We start from the raw sequence: 25603 nt of genomic DNA, 5'->3' as shown, positions 1-25603 counted from the left end.
TATGGAGATCTGACCGACTGACTGGAAAAACAAAAGACAACGGAGTTTGTGCTTCACATTCATGGAGCAGTGTTGAGCAGCTGTGTATGATTAATACCTGCCCAAGGAGGGTGAGCTAAGGCGAAGTGAGGGCAATTATGAAAAGGCTTAGGAAGACTCAGAGTTCTTGATTCCAAGTCTCCATCACCCTGATATAGTGACTTGCATGGGTTTTCTCCCTAGTGAAACTAGAGTAAAGAATACTGCTTTTTCATGCTCGATTCCAGCACACATGGGTGACATCGGGGGCTTGAAAGGCCTTTGTACCCACAAATATTAGTGGGACTCCATGTGACTGTTTTCAAAGAGACAGAAAAAAAAAGCCACTTAAAAATTGCTTCCCGCTGCTATGAATTTCAAGTCCACCTTTTCCAACACAGGGCAAGAACAGGCAGTTTCTGGAAGGTTCTGGGGACTCTTCCAAGATAATTATGTCTCCTTGGCCTGAGCACAGGGCATAGCTACATACTGAACCTTTCCTCTTTGACAGTGTCTAATCAGGTTGCCCCTTTACCCCAGGCACCAATATACATTGTGCCCTCTCAAAGAAAAACTCATTTTCTTTGAAGAAAATCTCTTCGAATGGCTTGCTGGTATAAGAAACCTAGATGCCATTTTTTTAAAAGCCAAGTTTTTCTTTCTCCAGCTTATAATAGAAAATTGAAAATGACAAAAAATAAAAAGAATCAAAAAGTGTGCGTGATACTAATGTTCCAGGTACGGTTTCTCTCACACACATAAACACACACACACACATACAAACACACACACAAACACACTTATATATATTATATATATACATGGTTATATATACATTTTGGCATGTGTATAAATATATTTATAGGTGCATATGATGCATATGTACTTAAGTTGTTTACAAAATTGAGATCATATGGTGTTAAATAAATGGATATTTGTGTCTTTTGCTTTTTTTCAAGTTCAATATTTAACATAATCATTTCTCCATATCACCAAAAGGGTTTTATAAACATTTAAAGAGAGCAACTAACGGTTTCTTTCTAAGGCACCACCATTGTTTATCTGATCTCCCATTCTGGGGACCTTTAGTGGTTTCCACGTTCTTTATTATTAGAAGTAGCACTGTAGTTAGCGCTGTGTGTGTGTGTGTGTGTGTGTGTGAGTGAGAGAGAGACAGAGACAGAGACAGAGAGATTCTTTTTCTCCCCTGGTTTTAGGCGGACTGGTTTGAACGACAGGAGCCTGAGTTCTTCATATGAGCTGTCAAAACACTTTTCAGCCCTGTGTAATCTTATTGTTAAGTAAATGGCTCATTTTAGAGGTAAAATGTTACACTTGAAACTTTTTATTTTTCCTTATTTGCTTGCAAGTCCTGTGTATTTTAAAAGATTTATTTTATTTTTATTTGGGCATGCATGTACACACACACACACACACACACACACACACACACACGTGCAGGCTCCTGGGGAGGACAGAAGGTCATTTCAGATCCCCTGGAGCTGGAGTTACCTGTGGTTGTGAACTTCCACCACGGGTGTTGCCTGCGGTTGTGAACTTCCACCATGGGTGTTGGGAAACAAACTCAGGGGCTCTGCATGAGCAGCAAACGCTTTTAACTGTTGAGCTCCGTTTTAAACCCCACTGTTTGTACTTTTGCTTGTGACATTTTTGTGTATTGGTCACTTCTCTGTTCATCTACTTACTGAGGCTCTTTAGAAATAAAAGATATTTATAGTTTTTCATTTGTATTTGTTACAATTTTTATACATTTCATGTGTGAGTACTCTGCCTGTATGCCTGCAGGCCAGAAGAGGGCACCAGATCTCATTACAGATGGTTGTGAGCTACCATGTGGTTGCTGTGAATTGAACTCAGGACCTCTGGAAGAGCAGCCAGTTCTCTTACCCCTGAGCCATCTCTTCAGCCACTGTTAAAAATATTTCTGTCTTGTTCAATTCAAATGCATGAATTATGAATTATTTCATTTTTTCATTTTTATTCAGCTTGGCCACTTAGACATTAGATGCTACTCAAATACATTCTTATAATTTTGTTTTAATTCATGTATTTCTAAAAAGTAATTTTATTAATTATTTGAGAATTCTATGTAATATATATGAAATCTTCATCCCACTTCCTTCAACTCCTCCCATAACCACCCGCTCTATCTTGCCCTCTCTACCCTCCCAACTTCAAGTTTTCTTCTTTTTATTTTTTATTTTTTCCCAATCAAGCCCAATTTGTACTGCCTAACTGGCCTTGGAAGTAGGGTCGACTTACTGGGGGGTGGATATGACATCACTAAAGAAAACTGATGGTCTTTCTTTCAGCAGCTATCAAATGCTGACAGTTCCTCAACTAATGGTGGGATTTTTATGCTTTAATCTTGTAATTTCTTCCATTTCACTATAAAAAAACTATCTAAATTCACGTTGGAAGACTTCTGAGATGAGGTTTTAAATGAAAATCCCTCCCCAACTTGTTAGGATTTTATTGACAGGACAGAGTTTCATCTTTTCCTGCCTGTGTTGACTGTCTTTCTGTATATCGAATGTGTACATATTGTTGTCAGCTACAGGCTGCTGCTGTGCTTTATTGAGTTACCATGTCACATTTTATTCTACTATTCCCTTGACTGATTACCGTCCTCCCTCCTTGATTTAAAACTCGGCGGAGCTAGTATATGCTCATTGCTTTTTATTGTTTAGTGTTCCTGATTATTTTCAGATGCTTACCCTTTAGGCTCTACTTTAAAGTTACTTTGTCAGGGTTGGAAAGAAGCCTCTGTGGAATTTTTGTCTGCCTTATTGTGGAAATGAAGACTAACCTTGTGTGAGCAAGCCGAGGCTGTTCAGAGCTCAGAGCTCTTCATGATGAGGAGTTGACTCTATCACCTGTGTGTTGGTGACAGCCACTCCCAGGCAGACAGAAGAGACGAGGGTGTCACAGTAGAAGACATGAAGGGCTCGGATGTGTCAAGTCGGCAGCCGTATCCCAGGGAAGCCATGGACTTACCAGCAGATTCTCACTTACCTGTTGGAGGTGTGCACTTGACTTTCCCTGTTTGTACTCAGTGAGAAGCAGGAGGAAAAGGAGAGAAGTTATCTTATTAACCAAGTCTTGCTGATTTGGGATAGGTCGTTAGAGAAGTTAGGTTTAATGTCCTCAGTTGTTCTTAGGCATAGGAGCCTGACTTCTGCAAGTCTGACATATAACAGGCTGCTATACTAGGTCACTATTGTAGGTGTCATGATACGTACACATCCATGTATGGACGGGTGCTGGCGAGGACCAGAAGGTGGTGGTGTCAGGTTCCCTGGAGCAGTTGTGAATTGCCTGTTGTGGGTGCTGGGAACTGAACTCCAGTTGTCTACAAGAGCAGCAAGCACTCTTGACAGCTGAGCCATCCTTCCAACCCCAGAGTTCTATTTTTACACAAGATCTTGTCATTGTATATTCACTTTCCTGTTTTATTAAAACTATAAACTATCTCGAGGTAGCATCTTAACACTATTAAGCATTGTCATCCATGAAATAACTTTTGATTTGTTTGTATAGTCTACAGAGTTCTGAGCTTTCTTTTTATGGATCATTTATGCGGCTTTAAAAGGCTATTTCTAGACATTGTGTAGGGTTTTTCTTTTTCTTTCTTTTCTGGTTTTTTTTTTTTTTTCATTTTAAAGACAGAGTCTCACTCTGTAGCCTTAACTGGCCTGTAGTTAACTAGGTATCCAGGCTGCCCTTCAACTCACAGTGATCCTCCTGCTTCAGCTTTCCAAATGGTAACATTACAGACAGAAAGTACCATGACCGGGTTATTCCTCGGTTCTTACCATTACTATGTGGGAGAAAGCCAATTACTTTAAACAATACCATTTCCTGATATTCAGATAATTTCTCAAACACCTGAATTTTTAGATAAGCATCTCTTTTTTTCTTTTTTGATGCACTTTTATTGTATCCTGAAGGATTTCCCAGCAGAGGGAATGATATAGTACAGTACTTGATGATGTAAATACAATACTCATATATGGAGTCCTTAAAAAATAAATAAGAAAGAAAAAAGAATTTCCCAACAACATTACTTGTAGTGGCTGATGGTGGAAATTCTTAGTTTTTGTTTTAACTTCTATGGGGCTGGTGCTAGGAAGGTAACTTAGTGCGAGTCGGTACAGATTTGAGCACATTCTGTATCACACCAAAGAAACAGCGTACTCTAAATGACAGATCCTTTTCTTTTGAGTTTTAAAACTCCCTGGTATTGTTTTAAGCATGTGTGTGTGTTATTTGTGCATGTGTGTGGGGACACATGTGTGCCCTGGTGCACACAAGAAGGTCAGAAGGTAACCTTGACTTCTGTTCTGACCTTGAGCCTTGTTTGAGGTGTGGCTTCTTTTGCTGTTTGTGACTGGCTGCCTGTGACAGTCCAGCTGAGCCGTGAGATTCTGGGGGTTCCCTTGACTGCGCCTCCCAGCTTGTCAATGACATTCTGGGATTACACATGTGCATCTCCACATCTGACTGAATGTGGTTTCTGGGTCCTCATATTTCCCTGGCAGGCTCTTCACCCACTAAGCCATCTCCCCAGGTCCTTCTTAGTAGGAATATTAAATATTATGGAATGCTTTTATACTTCTTTGATAAGATAATTAAGCTTTAAAATAAATTTACTGATCTAAGGGACTCTGTTACTGAATATTCTTTTTCTGTGCTAGATTTGTGCTTGTATTTTGGATTGTGGTGCCATCCTACAGCTCAGGACAGTCTTAAATTTCCAATCCTCCTCCCCCTCCGGTGCTAGGGTTACAGGAATGTGCCATCATACTTAACTTATATCAGATTTACATTGACTTTCAGCATCTGCATGTAAGAGCTTTGCCTATTGTATTGACTGTCTTCAGCTGGTTCATTTTTGAGAGGCACTCACATGCCCCAGCATTCAAATTCAGACTATGATGTTGGCCAGGAGAGAGAGGGAACTTAGTGGAAGGACAGTACATGCAACACAGTCGGGAAGGCTCGAGGTACAGACTCCTGAGAGTTCTCATTCAGTAGGTCACAGGGGATGCCCTTTATTTCCCAGCAACTTATACAACAGCACAGGAGAGGTCATGCCCACAGGAGGGCTCACTGACTAAACAGCCAGGGATTTTACTGGAGGATGATCCAATGACAAGTCTCTGCTTGGCATAATCAAAGAATCCCAGACGGATGGAAGGAAAACTGCTGTTAGCATCAAACATACTGTTTTCTCAAACAGTTTGGACTCAGTGAGCTGTCCATCACTCAGAGGGGTAGGAATGTACTCTGATGCCAAGATTCCAGATGCTTGCCAGGGGCCAGATTTGTAAACAGTTCTTCCAAGGTTTTGCAGTGTGACCTGCTGTGTTCACCTTTATCATGTCTATGTGTATACACGCTTGTGTGTGTATGTGTGTCATTTTGTCAGTATGTGGCATCACAATTACAATAACTTAATAAAGTGAGTTGGATCCTTTTTTTTTAATAGAACTGATTGAGAATTTTCTGTTCTTTGAGGATTTCTAATCACAGCAGAGTTAAACTGGGTATGGTGGTACACACCTGTAATGCCAGCACACGGGCTAGGCTGGAGCATCAAGAATTCAAGGTTGTCTTCAGCAACATAGTGAGTTCAAGGCCACCCTGGACTACTTGAGACTGTCTTAGAAAAGAAGGTTCATATTAAAATTTATACTCACTTGCTTATAAAGTTGTCTGGCTCCAAAACTTTCACTGGGAATAATTAAAAATAAGCTCATATCTTGACTCAGGATATTTTTTCTCAACATAACCTGACCCTGCCAAAGGTTCCCTATCTACTGAAATTTGTTAGTACATTCGTGTACCTGGAGATCTTTTAAAATTCATGATTAAAAACCTATGGGACCCATTGCTCTGTCATCTTTCATTCCTAAATGACTTCACTTATGATTTTTCTTTCTATACTTATTGATTAGCTTTTCCAGATATTTGTCTGTTTTATTGAATTTTCAAAGAACCAGTCCTTGGTACCATTTATCAATTTTGTCTTTGTATTTTAAATTCATTTTTGTATTTCATTATCTTCTATGCTTGAGTTATGTTTTGTCATTTTCCCCTTAGTTTCTAGAGTAGAAAAACATTACTATGTATTAGTTCCTTTTGAGATAGTGTAATGTGTTTGTGAGTACACATTGTATAAATGTATATAACTTTAGACCTATGCTCTGTGTATACATACATATGTATACATGTATATGTTTTTGTGCATGATTATATTATGCATTATCATACAAAAATTTACCTGATTCTATATTTTAAATTTTATTCCCTGAGCCTGTCATTATATAAGAGTGATGTTTTATTTATTTTTATTGAAAAAATTTATTTTTATAAAATATATTCTGATCATACTTCCCTTCTCCCAACTCCCCCAAATCTTCCCTACCTCCTTACTCACCCAACTTCATGCCCGCCCATACACACATACACACACACAGGAAATCAAAACACACAAGCAAAAGACTAATAATATAAAACATGTCCAAACAAAACTATATGAGATAAGAAGTCTACAAAAACACCAGAATTTGTTCTGTGTTAGTCATCTACTGCTAGGTGTGGAGCCTACCCTTAAGTATGATTAATATACCCAGCGAGACTCCATTGGAGAAGACGAATTTTTCCTATGCCAGTGAGTACGAATTGCAGATAGCTTCTTGGTTAGGAGTCCACTTCCCTGACTCAGCACTGGGACCCATCTGGCTTGGACCTGTGCAGCCCTGTGCTTGCTGCTACAGTCTTTATGAGTTCATATGTGTTATTAGTCCTGTAGTGTCTGAAGGAGTGGGCAGTGGTGAGTCTAAAGCTGGAACCCGTGACCTGTGGACCTGTATACTAGATAAGTAATTTGCCATTGGCCGACATCTTCGACTCTGTTGGATTTTTATCTTCCTGAGATGCTTTGTTGGTAAGTAGCCCAGGCTGGCCTAGAACACACGATCCTACTGCCCTTTGTCTCATGAGTGTTGGACTTACAGGCATGAGGTAGCACTCCCAACCTTCCTTGATGAATCTTTATTAGTGTAAGCATCTATGGACTTACACCGCTATTGTTGCACGACTTTTCCTGGTGAGGTATAAAGAAACCCTTATTTACCCCAGGCAGACTAGACACTGACAGGCCAAAATGAAGGATTCCATCCAAGCCCCGCTTGGTGAACCAATGAGTTCATTGAGCTCCTTATAGGAGAATGATCAACAAACCAAGCCTCTGCACCACCACAAATCCACACGTCAGCTGACTACCTCTTATATCACCTTGTTGGGGAGTGTCTTGTGAGCCTCCCCCACACAAGAGGATGTTAATAGGCCTGGTCCTGTGGGAGTCTCTGGTGTGTCGTCATAGCAGCTTTGTTTCCAAATGGCGATCATCAAGCCCAATCCAGAGGAAACCCTGCTAATGCACAGGCATTTCTGTTATGTGATAAGAACGTTCTTGGTGGGGCTGGTCATCCTCTCAAGGCAATCAATCATTCTGACTTCCGTACTCACAGATCGTTTATTTACCACTCCGTAACTTCCTGGAAATGGCATCTTATAGTGGGTAAACTTTGGTGTCCGACTTTGGCTGGTAATATCAATAAGATTAATCCATTATGGCAAATATCACTGGTTCTTTTCTATTGTTAACCAAAACTCCATTATGTGAATACGTGCTTCATAAGTGGTTATACATTGTTTTGGGCTTTGGGATAGCCATGTGGTATCATTCATGACGCACATGACCCTGTCAGGTCCTCTGGTGGGTGAGAGACAGACAGATACACCATATAGAGAGAACTTGGGTATAGAGTTTATTTAGTTTATATGGAGGAGGGGGAAAGAGAAAGAGAAGAAAGAAGAGGGTAAGGGAGAAGGAAAAGAGGCAGAAGTTGCCTCTTTAGAAGAAGGACAGAGAGGCAAGCAAATCTCCCACCTCCACTCCCTCTCCCTCCCTCCCTCCCTCCCTCCCTCCCTCCCTCCCTCCCTCCCTCCCTCCCTCCCTCTTCCACTCTTGTTAAGGTTGTTCTTTTTAAACTGGCAAAAGTTCTCAGTTGTCAGACTGCATCAGAGATCTTTGAGAAGGATAAACTTTTACTTGAGTTATTGATTAAAAAAAATAACAGAGAACTTGATTGGCTATCCAGAGCTACTCCTCAGCGTCCTCCATGGCTGCTGAGGGGAGGGACTCTCAGGGCTGCATTTGCCTCTGTTAGCACAGGGCTGCAGAAGATTCTGTGTGTCAGGTATCTGAAGGAAGACAAGCCTCCCTTGACCTGAGCAGCTAGGCAGTCGATTCCAGTGATTCTGTCCACTGTCTGGAGCACTTCAGAAGCTAAATGAAAGGCCATTTTCCCCGGTGGTTAGTGCTTTAATTTGATGAAACAAATTGTGAATGGATGTTATTCTGTGCCCATTCTGTGCCCATTTGTCTTCTGTCTTCTTTGGAGAAACTGGGGTGCTGCTGCTAGGAGCCAATCTGTCTTGCCATTATGAAAAGTTTTCTAATAATTAAACATTTAAGTACCATATTCCCAGGTCTCTGAGCACTTGAGGCTGTTTTAGGATATAGATAAGTTATGATTACAGTATAGAATCTGTCCAGAGAACTGGGTCCAAGCTTGACTGTACTGGTTTTTAACTTAACAGGTGAGATTTATACTTGTGGAAGAAGAAAGAAGAAAAAACTGTTTACAATAGAAGCTTAACTGTAGAACTGACAAAAATGGAGAACAGCTTAATACATTTTAAAGCAGAATGGGATTGCATATACAGTAGGTTGTAATAGATTTGAAAGTACATTATCAATTTGAAATATTTGAGACTTATTGTTTTCTTAGTCTGGAATGAGATACAGTGAACAGAACTTAGTCTAGAATGAGATACAGTGAACAGGGCTCATTAGGACTGAGACTACTTAAAACATTTTTTAACAGTAAGTACATGTACAAATATACACAGTTGAATTTAAGTTTCATACACATATACACACAGAGCTAAAGCTAACTTATGTTCACACATAAAGTTAACTCAAAAATCACATGCATGACACACACATATATTAAACAGGAGTTGGATGAAGTGGATGCTCTGGTGGGCCCTACCAAAAGCATGCCACTGCACAAAACATACATGTAACAGAGTCAGTAAGAGGAATTTAGAGACAAAAATATAAGTAGATGGCAAGACAGGCAAGAAGTACCTCAGTAAAGATGGTGAGACTTGGTTACCTGCCCTGCCCTTAGTCAAGATGGTGGTGAGGTCATCTGACCTGCCCTCCTTGCCCTTAGTCAAGATGGCAGCCATCACCTATTGCATGGAGAAACCACGTTTTCAGAGCCATGGCAGGAGTTTTAAACAGATACAAATAACAAGAGAGACATTGAGTAATTGTAGAACTCACATTTAAAACAGAATCACATCCATGTGGTCACAGCCTGATTCATACATTTTTTCTCATACATGAAGTAGACAGGAAAATTACTCAGCGCCGAATGGACAGCTGCCTCGTGGATCCCAGTGGTAGCAGTGGCAGAGACAGAATAGAAGTGAAAGAAGGAGCGTTCACAGGCAGGTGAGTGTGGGGACTGCCCAGCATGAGACGCTGGCAGGACAGAGCTTAGCCCGGCTGGATATAAACTTTTTTATCTGCCTGTTTGCTGATAGAAATGAGAAACCTCTCAGTTTAGGTTGTTATTTAAGGGGCGCGTAGGTCATTTGTCAGTGCAAAGATGGGTAAGGTTAGGAATCTGTAAGTAAGGCAAGTTTATTTCCATGGCCGAGGATGTGAAAGAGAGATGAGACTCAAAGGCTAGCTATCTGCAAACGTCTTTAGACAGATCAAAGGTCCAGTGATAGGTCAGGCCATTCTCAGGCTTGACAGCTCAGAGGATGGAGACCAGGGCCACTTCGAGTGGCCGAGGGACTACAATCTGAGGCATGAGAAATGAGATCCCAGTCCTCAGCTGTGAGGAATTAGCAGAGATGACTTGGAGAAGGGGACCTTACCATTTATTGGTGTTGTAGGCAGCAATAGAGCAGACACAGGAAGGTGGAAAGTGGCCTGAGTCCAGGGTCTCTGCATGCCTCAGCCCACTCACCCATGGGTGGGAGGGAAGATGGAGAGAGCCTGGCTGAGTCATGCACCAATGTTACCATGCATGATGCAGGTGACCTCAGCAGCTCCCCTGGAGGATGAGAGACAAACAGATACACCATGCAGAGAGAGCTTGGGTATAGAGTTTATTTAGTGGAGGAGGAGGGAGAAAGAGAGAGAAAGAGAAGAAGAGGGGAAGAGAAGAAGGAAAAGAGGCAGAAGCTGCCTCTTCAGAAGAAGGATGGAGAGAGAGAGAGAGAGAGAGAGATTGTCTGGACAAGAAGGGAGAGATTGGGAGTGGGTGGAGCTTGTCTCTTAAAGGGGAAAAGTACCCAGGTGACTGGCCAAGTTAGCAAATTTTTTTTTACAACACCATGAAGAATATGAATAAAGATAGTATTTTTGTTTTTGAAACAGAGTTTTATTATGTAGCCTAGGCTAGCCTCCAACCTTTGCAGCCCAGACTGACTTCAGACAAACACATTTGGTTTGCTAGTGTTTATTTATATGTTTTTAGGATTTTTTTCCCCTTCTATCTTCAAAGAGATTGGGCTGTAATTTTGTTTTCATAGTGTCTTTCCCTGGCTTTGATACAAGGTAATGCTGGCCTTGAAATTGAGTTTGGAAGTGTTTCCCTAATTTTTGTCTGTAAAAGTTGGCACCAGGACCTGGGGTCATCTTTGCTGGGAATTTCTAACTATGGGTTTAGTTCCCTGACTCATTTTTGACCTTTTTAGACTTTCTGTTTCCTCATACTTCACTCTTGATAGGTGACATTTTAGGAATGTATTTCTTCTTGGTTATCCGGTTTAATGGCCAAAAGTTGCTCATGATAGACTCTCTTGGTCCTTTGCTTTTCAGTGGCTTCTTATGTGGAAGTCAGGGGACAACATGTATGTGGAGGTCAGGGAACAGGATGCATGTGGAGGACAGGACAGCATGCATGTGGAGGTCAGGGGACAGCATGCATGTGGAGGTCAGGGGATAGCATGCATGTGGAGGTCAGGGGACAGCATGCATGTGGAGGTCAGGGGACAGGATGCATGTGGAGGTCAGGGGACAGCATGCATGTGGAGGTCAGGGGATAGCATGCATGTGGACATCAGGGACCAACATGCATGTGGAGGTCAGGGGACAGCATGCATGTGGAGGTCAGGGGACAGGATGCATGTGGTCCTTCCTGGTCCATAGAAACGTAAGGAAACCATTGTGTGTTCCCACCACAATGGAGCTGCCTGCCATTATGACTTCCATACTGAACTGTATCCCCTCAAACCATGAGTAAAATAAATCTTGCTTTCTATAAATTGCTTCTTGTCAAGAATTTGGTTCCTGGGGTGAGTAATTAATGTTCCTTTCTTGAATAATAAAATTAGTTTGTCTACTTAGCACGCTCTCTCTCAAAACCTTCCAGAGAGACAGTAGTTCATAGCAGTGGGGAGGCAATATATACATTTGCTGCACACTCTACCCTAGTGTAAAGCCTTCAAATGCGAGCAATGGTGGCAACCTGCCATGAATGAGTCTGTTCAGAAATAATACCCCAGCAGGTGAACACGGTAGACCCGTAAAGCCTTGTCAGCACCTGCCAGTTAGATGTGGGCAGACTTGCAGCAATGAGACAACATATAAAGAACTTTCGGGGAACGGTGGTGAGATGTAGACCTGGCTTCGTTGGCAGAGGTCCTTGGACTGACCACTCTGAGACTGCTGGCAACCTTTATTAAAATACACATTCCTCAGCCCTTTCCTAGGGTCCCCTGGGTTGGACTCTAGGTGGTCAACATTTTACATGCACCCCTGTCAGAAATCTGATAAACAGCTTGGCATAGAGGCCAACATGGTGGAAACAGCACAGAATAGGGCATCACGTGTCCTGGCATGATCCTGGCTCAGTCACTAACTCAGTACCAGAGAGAGGTGTAGCAGAATACAGCAGAAGCCGCTCTGGGTTGGAAGTGGATATTAGCATCTGCATGGAGAGCCCCCCAACTTGGCAAACAGAAGATGAAGTGGCATGCATGGTACCAGCCAAGTCATCCGTGTTTCCCACATGCCTTTTATGTTCAAACAGAAAGTGGGGCTCCAGCTTGGGAGGTTTCTTGAAGGGCTGACAGAGCCGCTCTAGCCTGGGAGTTTTTGAGCAGCAGCTGGTTGGATCTAGGAGCCTCTTGCAGCTGTTTGTGATATGTCAAGTGAAGTTTTGTTTTTAATGTGTTAATGGACTGGGAGCTATTTTACAGTGTGTTTGACATTTTACAGTATAGTAAAGTGTGTATATGCCTAATTAAAACAGATGTGTATTTGATAAAATAATTACTGGATATGCTGGAGAAAACAGCTAATTATATAAACAGCACAAATACCTAAACATGGACTATAAATACATGCTTAAGAAGTGCTGGAAAGCAGGTGGAATTGCTCCCCTTGCACACATGTCTAGATCAGAATCATTTCTTAGATTTTTCCCAGCCTTGGGGTACATCGGCCTTAGTATTTTCTGGTTTTGCCCTCTCCCAGTCATCCTTCTTTATTGGAATAAAAATGAGGAGAAATTCTCTTTCCAGTGAAGAAAGGTAGAATTAATACAACAAAAATGTTTTAAAATGTAGGCTAGGGCAATAGCTCAGTTAGTAAAATGGCTAGTATGCAAGCGGAAGGACCCGCGTTCAAGCCCCAGCACTCTTATAAATGAACGAACAACTGTGGCGGTGTGTGTCTGCAATCCCAGGACCAGGGAGGAAGAGACAGGAGGACTGCTCTTGCTGTCAAGATTGCTGTCAAGACAATCTAGCTGGGAAGTTCCAGGCCAATGAGAGATATTGAGAAATACGTGAATAACACTTAAGGGATGGCCTCTAAGGTTGTAGTCTGGCCCATCACTTTAAATTGTGCACACACTTTGGTATGGACATACATAACAAGCTTAAACAATACATAGACACAAAACTTCCACAAGAAATGACTATTAATTTGTGTTTCCACGTGACAGGCATGGTGTCACATACCTACCTTTAATATATATAATTCTTTATTGATTCTTTGGAAATTTCATATCATGCACCCAAATCTCTCTCATCTCCAAGTCCCTCCATATCTGCCCTTGACCCCTGCAGAGTCCCTCTCCAAAATAATTCAAAACAAAATAATAAAACCACAACCTAAAGACCAAACCACTTTGCTCCTCTGTCTTTCCAACACCTCCCCATTCATCCAAGTAGCACTGGGAACTGTGCCATTCACTACAGCATTTGTCCACTCAGCCCTTCTTGCAAAACCATTGCAATAAGTCATTGGTCTGCTTCAAGGCACACTGTCGGCACTGGACCCTCACCAAAACTACTCTCTGATGTCCTGCTGTTGCCTGAGTCATGGATATCCTGTGGCTATTGTTCTAATGGGCCAGGCCCTTCACATGCTCCAGCAGGTCATAGATAGGGTAGGTGTCAGGGTGGGCTAACCAAAAGCCCAGGATGTGGGTCTGGGTAGGTAGTTGAGTTGGTCTATCAGGGCCACGTGGACCAACCCTTCAAGTGTGGGGTGGAACCATCTCTCCTAGGTCCATGCCATCCGGGTCAGTTCTCCCATACCCATGATGAGGGATGGGGCCATCTGTCCTAAGTGTGAGGGTCAGCTCTCCCTTAAGGGGTGAGACCAACTCTCCTGCTACAGTATCCAGCAAAAGGCAAGGTAACGAATCCCAGGGTCAGTGAAGGCCAGGGCCAGCTCAGCATGGTCCTCAGATTTCAATGTGTGTGGTTCCTATGATCCTCTGTGGTAATACAGGCATGGATATCAACTCAGACCGCAGCTGCAGAAGGACCACAGACCTAGACATGACCTTTGGCAGCAGCTTGGGTATAGAGGTCACCATGGCCCTGGTGACAACACAGGACACCCAGATCAGAATGGCCCTGGTGGTAGTAAGGTCCTTGGACACCAACATGGTCTCAGGTGGCTGACCAGTCCTCAAGCATCCGTACAAGCCTTGGTAGTAACAGGAGTCATGGACATACGCTCAGACCCTAGTTACTGCAGGGCCATAGACCCAGACATGGCCCTAGACAGCAACCTGGGCCCAGATGACACTATGGGCCTATGTGGCAGAGCAGGCCACCCAGATCATCATGATCATAGTGGTGGCATGGCCCTCAGACACCAGCATGGCCACAGACTCTGGCCTAGACCCTGGGCATCTATGTGGCCTTTGGTAACATCATGGACCACGGACATCAACAGGGACCCAGTTGTGGTAGGATCATGGACTCAGACATGGTCCTTGGTAGTAACCTGGGCCTGGAAGTCACCATGTGTTGACAAGTAGTTTCTGTCCTGCCCAATTCCTCATCCATTCAGTCCCCAAAAAATACACAGAGGTCTACATTAATTATAAACTGGTTGTCCTATTAGCTAAGGCTTCTTATTAACTAATTCTTACATCTTAAATTAGCCCATTATTCTTGTCTATATTAACCACGTGGCTTGGTACCTTTTATCAGTGAGGTGTTCTGATTCTGTTTGCTCTATGTCTGGTGACCTCTGTGACAACTGCAGATTGACTCTTTCCTCTTCATAGAATTCTGTTCTTGTCGCCCCACCTCTACTTCTTGTCTGGTCACCCTGCCTCTACTTCCTGCCTGGCTAACTGACCAATCAGCATTTTATTAAAATAATACAATATAAGTAACAGGGTAAAAGACCATTGTCCCACAGAACTTCCCCTCCCCTCTTTTTTTTTCTCAAAAAACAAGAACTCTGAATCTAATTTTCCTTTGTTTAGCTTTTTTCTTGATCATTATCCATAACAACTTGTAGCCGAAACACTAAACAAAGACAAACATCCATAATCCATTTTTTGGGAATGTGGGTATAGTTTTCTGTACTATTTCCTGCTGATTGGTGGTGCTGATAATCTTATGGGGACCTAACCAAAATTTTAGAATTATGACTGGAGTATTCTGTGAGGCTTGATCATCTCAGGCAGCTGTCTTGAAACTGTTCTGGATGTAGAACTCAGACATCTGAGCCATCCGCTCCTATAGAAGATTTCTCAGGGGGTCTTCCTTGATCAAACCTGATTTTTCTTGACTCAGAAAAATTCACAGCCTCTCATTTCCTGTTGAAACAAAAGCAAAACCTCCTCTCCAAAGTAGCATATCTTTTGATTTAATTTTTAATTTAAGGCATTTTCAAAATACCTATCTTGGATTAATCCAGCAGCACTTATAATCAAATGTCTTTTATCAGTTGTTGCTCCTTCCTCAGCATTCAAACAATTCAAAGACAACGCAATAACATACAGTATCCAAACTCTCCGTGTATTTTCCATCTTTATGTGACTTTATTTTAAACTCTATTTTTTTCTTTTTCTTTTTAATTTTTTTTGTTGAGACTAGGTTCCTTTGTGTAACTTTGGCTATCCTAGTACTCACTCTATAGACCAAGTTGTCTGTGAACTCACAGAGATCTGCCTGCTTCACAAGTATTGGGATTAAAGGTGTGTGCCACCACACCCAATTACTCTCTTTTTTCTTTTAAGGACGTTATCCTTTTTCTTTTATCTCCCAATCCTACATATATTTTTAAACACACTGTAAACCATTTAGAGGTTTTCTTCATCTGAATCTATCTCTACTGTATATCTCTCTTTTTCTGACCACATGAGTCTTTAATTTGCTAAGTGATATGGCTAGGATTAAACCGTGGCTTTGACAGCTGGATCCACCCCATTCCTTAGCTTTTTGAGAGTCTAGTCTCATGGCAGAGATACTGGCCAAAGCAATGTATATTGCCACAACTTTATGGCATTTTAAGGTTCATGCCACCACCAAGAAGCATGCTGTTGGCTATTCATAAACACCCTTTAAGTGTTGGCAAGTCCTTTTAAAAGAGCTGCAAGGTTTTTGCAGTTAAAGCTGAGTCAGGAAGCCTCTTTTAAATGAGACGCTCTTGCCTCTAGCAAACAGAGCCCACCTGAGAAAATGCTGCTACCAAGAATCCATGCTTAACTCTGTTCTTTTGTGTCTATAATTATTTCCCAAACTCTCTCAGGTTTTATGTAGATGCAGTTGTCCACATTGGTGCCATTTGTTGACAAAGGTTTCTCTCCTCCTGGTCTTAATAGTCAAGCTTGTAGTCATGTTAGTTTGGTTTTCTAGATGTATAGAGATATATTTCAGATGGATAGGGATTCTTCAAGTCTTTCAAAGACCTTGAGAATATGGCTTTTAAAATGTTTTAAGAACTTAGTACTTTCATGTCATGAGACACATCTGGTTTTGGCAGCACCAATCTACTTTAAGAGGATGATGCACATCAAGGAGGCTTGTTATGGAGTTGGTTAGCCATTTGGGCAAGAAACTGCTCTTGCCTGGACTGCTTGATGTTATGCTGTATAAACTAGATGTGCAGGACCCACAGAGAAATGACTGCTGAACTTGTCTAAAGGTGAGACAATCCTTCGGGGTTCCTGCTTCGTGAAAGAATCTCCCATCCATTCTGCCAGGACACAGAAGAAAGTGACTGACAAGCTGCCAATATAGGTGGAATCGTCTTTGAAATTTCCTGCTTCACGGAAAAGTCTGCTGGATACTATGGGCCTGTAGGCTGAAGATGGATGCTTCAATGATCTAGAAGAACTTGGGGTGACTTTCCAGGCAGTGAGATGTCTCTGTCAATTCTAGAGTTTTGGAAGTTGCTTACAAAGCATTTCCTATTTACTTAGGTAATATATTCTTCTGGAGTCTTTGATGGAGCTGAAGATTATATAGCTATAATTATAGTTTTCCTTAGTTATGATGAAAGATAAAGTAGATATAAATGTTATAACTATAATTCTTGCTTGATAACTGTTTTGTTATATATAATTACTATGTTAAAGTAAAAACCTTCCTTTTTATTTAAACAGAAAAGAAGAGATGATATGGAATTCCCCTCTGTATGCTGTGAATACCATTGGTTAATAAAGAAACTGGCTTGGCCTGATAGGATAGAGTAGAGCTAGGCAGGGAAAACTAAACTGAATGCTGGGAGAAAGAAGGCAGTGTCAGTGAGATGCCATGTAACTGACAGAGGGGAAAGACGTGAGTTGCCAGCTGAAACCTTGCTGGTAGGTTTTTACCTCATGTTAAAATATAAAATAATGGAAATGGGTTAAATTAAAATGTAAGCGCTAGCCCATAAGAAGCTAGAGCTAATAGGCCAAACAGTGATTTAATTAATACAGATTCCATGATTATTTCAGGAGTCTGGGTGGCCAGGAAACAAAACCTCATACAACAACAATGGCCCCAGGAGCAGCCCAGGCCATTCAGTAGGCTTTTCCTTCCCCTCCCCGGGCAGCATGGCTCTTAGACACCTGCATGGTTCCAGGGGACAGCCCAGACCCCTGGCATTGTCATGGCCTTCAAGCCATGTATTTCTTTTATCTCATTCAATCTTATTCTTATTTCAAGAGGCAGCTGCTATTATTCTTTTTCTTCAGTAGATGGGTAAATAGGCTCAGAGATGTAGAGAACTTGTTAAGATTGAGGAAAATACCCATTATTAACTCTGGCTTCCACACACATATGCACATACACACATACATACATAAACGCACACACATATACACACAGAGATACACATACACATACATACAAATAAACACACAGACACACAGACACATACACATACACACACACAAACTTACCTAAGGTATGAAAGATGGGAAATTCAAACTGAGGTCCATCAATTCCCTCTAGCCACTATCTAATGCTGCCTCTAGAACAACTTTGAATCTGACCACTTTTGTGCTCTCACTGGGGGAAGATCTCTGGTCTGAAAAATGTTCTTCAAGTGTCTCTGCCACCACGTTGACACTATAGGCATCAAAGTGTATCCTAGACCAGACTTGGCTGACAGAAGGTTTTACAACCTTGAGGGTTGTTTGCAAGTGCAGATGGCTGGACTCGGGGATGCTGCCAGTCGGCTGGATGTAAGTGTTGCATTACAGGGATTGGATGCCCAGGATTGCTAGGGGAAGCAGGACAAAAATGTTCTAGAAACAAGAAATAAAGAAGAAGGAATATTGATAAAGGTCTTGATGTGAGAACTGGGCCCCACATGTGGTCACAGCCCTGCTGTACTGGTGGGGAACAAAGTCGTGTATTGAGGGACACCCATTGGTATGTGTGGACTTGAGAATTCTAGCCTGCCTGCCCACTCTCTTAGTGACCTGAACTGCGTTTTTAAGGTTGGTATTTTCAGCTCTTTAAGGTGGCATGAGCCTCAGTGTGTGGAGAGGAGGTAAAAGGGGGGTTCTTTCCTCTACCTTGTACCCCAGATAACTTACTGTTAAGGAAAATATCCCAGTACCATGAGATGTGCACACATGCATTATCTCTCTCTTCCTCCCTCCCCCCCCCTCTCACACACACACACGCTTCATTACTAATGCATGACTTGCGTGTGGTGATATTTTTAGTAAAGGCAACGTCAGTAGTTCTGCTTATTAAGAAGACACCATGAGCTGTGGGAATGCTGCTTTCAGATCTCTCTCTTACTTCCTGCCTTCTGCAGCTGACCTTAGCAGATCAGTACTTTCTCATAACGGGGCACACTTACAAATATGGGCTTGATTGTTATTCTTCTCTCTCTGACTGCAGAGATGAAGGGATTGTGGGTTGAATTATGAAGAGTGAAGAAGCTGGGGTCTTGGGACATGTTGAAATTGGCTGTAGGAGCAATCCCTGGGGACTTTAAAGAGCATGAACACTGATATTGAGATGGATTGTGACAGAGGATCCCCAAAAGAATATGTAAGAGGAGCAACCCATTCTTGTGCAGATCAATCTTTCTGAGTTTTGCAACTGATTAGGCAGTTCAGATTTTTATGAAAGAATTGGTTGATGAATGTCAGGCCACAGGTCTTTGGGAGTTCAGTCCTGGCTGGGGTAATTAACATGTGAGAGAAACACGTGTTCTCATGTAATATCCAACTTCTGTGCCTTCGGCTAAGGTCTGGCATTTGCACTTGTGTTTAGATTTGAAGTGGCATGTCTCAGAGTGGAAAATCTGCTTGTCAGAGAAATGTCAAGCATGAAAATGGAATATTCCCCTCATCTCAGGGATTGAAATTAGAATCTTTGGTTTGGTGCAGGTGTAGTTACCATCACCCCATAGTTTACACATGAGAATCTATTCAGTGCCCTAGAAAGACTCACGCATTTCATCACAGGCTTAGATCCACACGTGCAGGATCAAAATATCCCTGGCCAACTAAATTTACAATTCCCATCAGACATCATGCAGGTCAAGGTTAGAAAAAGACAGTCTGAACTAACTGATCTTAGCCATGACTGTGTTTTTGCCTCGTCTTTTTTTTCCTCTTCTCTATTCTTCTTACTGATGAAAAAAAAAGATTGTTATATAAGTTGCTTCTGAAGAAACTTTCTGCCTTTGAAAAATATTCTATTTATTGAGGTCAGTTCTCTAATTTAAATGCTGGAGAGCGGATATCTGTATGCATGGTTCCCAGAGTGAGAATAGGAACCTGGGAGAAGAGAGAGGCTCTCAGGGTCTCTGCCAGTTCACAGTGGTGGGTTTGGAAGGGTTACAGAGATGAGTCCCCTAGGATGGCTTTCAGCCGCATTACTGATGGAGAGGGTGACTGTGTGGACTGGCTTTATTCTTTCCTTAAGCGGAGAGGTGACAGGTTTGATGTCATGAACACGAGCGGCTTATTCTACTTATGGAGATACAAAACTCCATCTTAAATGAACAGACCTTAACAAGTGATTAGGAGTTGAACACATTTTCTACCAAAACAAAAAGCGTTCTTTCTCATTAAAAAAAGAAAAAAAAAAGTCCCTGGTGGGTGTTTTGAATCCCACCTAAAAATTCTAAGTGGAGGAGAAAATTGAATACTGCAAGAGACTAACGCCATGTGTGTCGTAACTTAGCATTTGGTTCTTCTGAGAGTCAAATTTAGTGTGCTGAAGCCTTCAGATCTCATATGGCCGTCAGATAGCTCGGGATATGTTATGTGGGGGTGTCTGTTAAGACTGTTAGAGAAGAAACTACCAGTTCAGCCTAGCTTCTTCTCTTTGAGAGCAGAGAGCTTTTGCTTTCCTCCCCTCCCGCTCTCTCCCATAAGGAAGACAGTGTTTTTTAACCACTCAGCTTTTCTGAAGCCTTTGTCTCAAATGTGGGTCTCCTTTAGGGCAGTCTTATTCCAAGGTAGCCTTCAATGCCTACCTTTGGATTTAAGTACATGTTTAAGGGAGGAAGTACTTGACCCTTCCGATGCTTAATAATATACCATATAAAACCCAATGACCAGATTAATATGTTAAGCACACAGAGTGATGCTCAATGGAATGAGTCATTAGGGAAATACAAATTAAAACTGTACAATGTCAATCCACTGTATGATCACCAGAGCAGTTCAAATTAAAAAGAATGACCGTACCAAATACTGATGAGCATGTGAGACACCCAGAATCCTCCCCTGCTGGTGAGAATGCAAAAATATTACGCCCAACAGGGAACAAAACTTAGCAATTTATTACAAATTTGAATACACACATACTATATGACCTGAGACTTTGTTTTCTACACTCTGCCCAAGGAAACATAAAACCTTTACCTACACAGACTTGTGTGTGCATGGTCAGGAGTAGTTCACTCCTCCAGCTCAAAACTGAAAGCCACCCAATGCCTGCCAGCTACAGTGTATCCACACAAAGCAACATTACTCACGGATAAAAATGAATGTACAATCGACTCATGCGACAGCCTGAATAAATCTTACACATGTTGCATATTAATGAAACCAGCCAGACTCAAAAGTTACATACTCTGTGACTCAATATATGTGAAACTCTACAAAAGGAGAATCAGCAGGGGTAGACAGTGGCTTCCTGGGGCCAGGGAGTTCAACGCAAAGAAAGATGACACCTGTTTTGGGGTGGTGACCATTTTCTCTGTCTCAGTTTTATAATAGTGGTCGTGACTGTAAACATTTGTTTAAAAATCATTTAATCATACATTTTCTTTATAAAGTACTTGAAATCTTTAATTACAATGTAGCTACATCATTTCCTTTCCCTTTCAAACCTCTCCCATGCTCCCTTCCATACCCCCTCCATCTCAAATGCTAACCTCATTTTCTTTGATTATTATCGTTACATATATACACTATATATATTACATAAATACTGCTGAGTCTGTTTAATGTTGCTTGTGTGTATGTGGTTTCGGGGCTGACCAATTTATACCAGAGAACTCATCGCTGGGATAGGCTAATTCTCCCTCTCTGAGAAATTGTTTGTCCCAAGTAGTTTTTTGTCTAGGGGTGGGATTTCCCCAAGATTCCATCCAAATTATTATGTCTATTGGTATTGGCATTATTTAGGTAGTCATATTTTTGAGGTATTATGAGTGTAGCTTCCCTGTCATTTCTAGAGTTGCTGCTGGTCAGGGTGACCCTGGTGACACCCAAAACAATATAGGTGATGGCTGTTGCCCTTGGTTGGGTCTCAGAGGTGGGAGGTAAGTCCTTACTGCTGAAGACATTTCAGACTCAGGACTCAGAAAATTTGAGTTAGATCTGATCGTAGTCTTCAACACAGCAAGCATTGCTCTATGCAAGGTTATAGCTCACTAAAGTCTTTTAATGGAGCAATCACTCGACATGTGTTTGTGGAGGGGGTGCATGTGCCATCTTTGCTAGATGTAGGGGGATGAATGTGGTATAATTTGTCAGAAAGAAGGAAGCTGTGATCTGCTGTGGTTTGAACCTTAACTGTTCTCAGGGATCACATATGTTAAAGTAGGTATGTCTAATGGTTTAACACCACATTATGTATATCATGGCATCCCCACATACATGTTAGCAGTGTGTCATCTACCGCAGTCACACTCAAGAATCATGCAACTGAGTTGTAAAACAAAACAGGCACACATGTCCATCATCATGTCATAATGTTTTAAGTAAGTTTAAGGTTTTATATCCTACTGCAGTGTTAACTACTGGCAGGTGGTGGAACCTTACTAAGAGGTGTGGCCTAGTCAGGAGCAGCAGTACATACCAACAATACCAGCTCCTGAGAGGAAGAGGCAGGAGGATCTACAGTTTGACATCTGCCTAAGCTACACAGAAAACTGAAGGCTGGCCTATGTTATATACTAAGACCTTGCCTTACAAAAAGAGGGGCCAAGGATGTAGCTCAGTGATGGAGTGATCGCCTATTATGCACGAAGTCCTGGGCTTGATTCCAGAATCGTGAAAATAAATAAATAAGAAAGAAAGAAAGAAAGAAAGAAAGAAAGAAAGAAAGAAAGAAAGAAAGAAAGACAGACTAGGCCTACTGGATTGGAGCTATGTTATGGGTGAGGGATGGACTAGGCCTAGTGCATTGGAGCTAGGCTATTGGGTGAAGGGTGCCTTTAAGGGGCTCTGGACCTTTCTTCCTCTTTGTCGCTGGGCAGCTTTGAGGAGGGAGTTTTGCTCAGGGATACTCCCTGCCCCAAAAGCTATGGACTTGAGCCTTGGAAGCCACGAACGCAAATAAGTATTTCCTCATTACAGGTTGTACTCATTGGTGTCTGGTGGACACAGGGCCTTCTAGAAGGAAAACAACTTTCTCTCATGTCCCAGTAGAGAGCAACACTGCATCTAAATCAGAACTTAGCTGTGATTCTTTTATCCAAAATACCGATTGAAACAACAAGGCTAGCATTGGTTTAGCCACCGAAAGGATCCCTAAATATAATTTGCTTTCTAAATAATTTAATTGGATTGAAAATATGGATGCTTCATGAGAATAAGATGTAAGAGTTCCAAAGGGGATCCTTCTAAAATGCACCTGCTCTGTTGACTTTAGGATGTCTGTGACCGCAAGTGGACATCAGCGAAGTCACTAAGCTACAATTTCAGGGTCATCCTTGAGTCAGAGCTTCCCTGGTGTGTCCGTCTGGCCCATCAGGCTGTGTTCTTCCAGAGAGAAGAGCAGAGCCCCCTATTCCAGAGAGGCGTGGCAGAGACACTAGCATTCTGAGCATAGTCTCCAAGCTTTATTGCTGGCTTTCAGCGTGGTTATGTAATCCCCATGCAAATGCCATCTGCCGTGTTCGGCACTTGCAATAAAATATTTAAGATATTTTATTCATCCTGCTTGAGAAACAGGTTTTGAGAAATCAGCTCTCCCCTTTCCGGAGAGCACAGCTCTGTGGAGAGTGTGTATGAGTTCCTCCCCGCATGACTACAGTTCCTATTTTTAGCCATGGCTTGGGCTATAAACTTGAAAGTTTTCGAGCGCTGTTTGCCATTTTGGAGCGTTGATTTTAAAACCAACTTAAAAGTTTGCCTGCTTGTTTGCTTTCTCTTCAGTGTGAATTTTTACTGTTCTTTTCCGAGACAGTTTGCACTTCGAGAATGACGCAGTGAAGGCTACTTTGTCAGTCTGAATGATCAGAAAAAGAAAAGGCAAAGAGGAAAGACACCTGTCATTGTCTGGGGAAAGAGAGGCTCAATTTATCTGTCTGTCTGCCTGCCTGCCTGCCTGCCTGTCTGTCTGTCTGTCTGTATGCCTGTCTACCTGCCTGCCTGCCTGTCTGTCTCCTTGCCTGCCTTGTCTGCCTGTCTGTTTATCTGTCTGCCTGCATGCCTGTCTGTCTATCCTAGTACTGATCCAATCAATCATATACTTGCTGCCTAGCCTTATCTCTCTTCTGCTTTCTCAATTTGTAAAATAAATTACTCCACATACAGAATAAACAGTTTTTATTAAAGGACTGGTAAGAGGGTGTGGTGGGTAAAGGCACTTGCTATCAAACCTGATGACCTGAACTCAATCCCTGGGTCCCACGTGATATCTCTCTTATGTGATAACTCCTGTGTATTATCCTGACATCTCCATATACATTGTGGTACACACACACACACATGTACATACACAAAATGTAATTTAAAATTTCCTTATTATCAGTTGTGTGTCTGTGTGCTTGTATATGCATACACACATCCCCAGGGTACGCACATGGAGGTCAAAGGTCAGCATTGTAGAGTTACCTCTTTCCTTCCATCATGGGTATTAAATTCAGGTCATTGGGCTTCGGTTATTGGGTCACTGCGCCATTTCATAGGCCCCAGTCTTTTATATTTTTCATTCTAGTCTTGGATTCTTCTAAAGGAAAGACAGGATAAATGATAACAAATCTGGAATGTTTTGGAGAACTCACAGGTTCAGACGTAGAAGAAGAAATGGAAAATTGTAGCATTTTAGGAATGATGATTCAAGAAGCTGCTTGGTCAGGTTGGGATCTCTGTGGAGTGGATTCTTTTTTTTTTTGGTTTTTCGAGACAGGGTTTCTCTGTGGTTTTGGAGCCTGTCCTGGAACTAGCTCTTCTAGACCAGGCTGGCCTCAAACTCAAAGAGATCCACCTGCCTCTGCCTCCCAAGTGCTGAGATTAAAGGCGTGTGCCACCACTGCCCAGCTCGTGGAGTGGATTCTTTAAGAAAGTTTTCTTCCATTTTCCCTCCTACTGATTATAACTTGATCTAACAAGGGATTATAGGTTATACTTAAAATTTTAAAATAACTTTTGAAAGATGAAGTTGTCTGTAGCGCTAATTCTAACTGATCTAAATAATAAAAACTCAGAGTTGGACATCGGGGTAAATGCTGAAGGATCAGTAAAAGAGCCAGCCACTAGTTCTTATCTTTACAAAATCCTCAGACAGAAAAGGGCTGAGCTCCTGTCTCAACGAATCTTCAGACGGAATGGGCAAGATCCTGTTTCTAAGAATCCCAAGAGTGAATGGTGAGATCCTGTCTCCACCTCCCCAGTGCTGTGATTAAAGGCCTGTGCCTCCCAAGTTTGGGGATCAAAGGCATGAGAACCCAAGTGCTGAGATCAAAGGTGTGTGCCACCACTGCCCAGCCTCTATGGTTGACAAATGGTTAGTTCCACACTCTGATCTTCAGGCAAGCTTTATTTGTTAGAACACAAACAAAATATCAGCACAGTTGCCAGTGTGACGTGGTCCTCTAGTTTGACCTTCACCACATTCTACATTTGACCAAGGAACTCTGAAAAAATATTTTTCTAGTTTTTTTATAGTGAAAAATTAACATACAGAAAAGTTGAAAGAATTATGTATTTGAGAGCCATGCATTTAGGTATAAGTTTTCTGTCGTTGCTCTAATTGTCACACATTTGGTGGATTAGAAAACCACAAGCATATTATATTGTAGTTATTGTGGTTGGGAATCAAAATGAGTCATCGTATCAGACTAAGGTGAAATTATGATCGTGCTGTGTTTTCTGAAGTCCCGGGAGAGGTGTGGCTGCCTTTTTTCACATCTATGAGTTATTCACATACTTAGTTCCCAGCCGTGTGGGTGTTCTCTGCTTCATTGGTTGTGCTGTTTCTTTTACCTCTGTCCTTCTTGGTTCTG

This window comes from Chionomys nivalis, chromosome 2 (assembly GCF_950005125.1).
Source record: "Chionomys nivalis chromosome 2, mChiNiv1.1, whole genome shotgun sequence".
NCBI classification, from domain to species: Eukaryota; Metazoa; Chordata; class Mammalia; order Rodentia; family Cricetidae; genus Chionomys; species Chionomys nivalis.
This window is presented reverse-complemented; position numbering follows the sequence as displayed.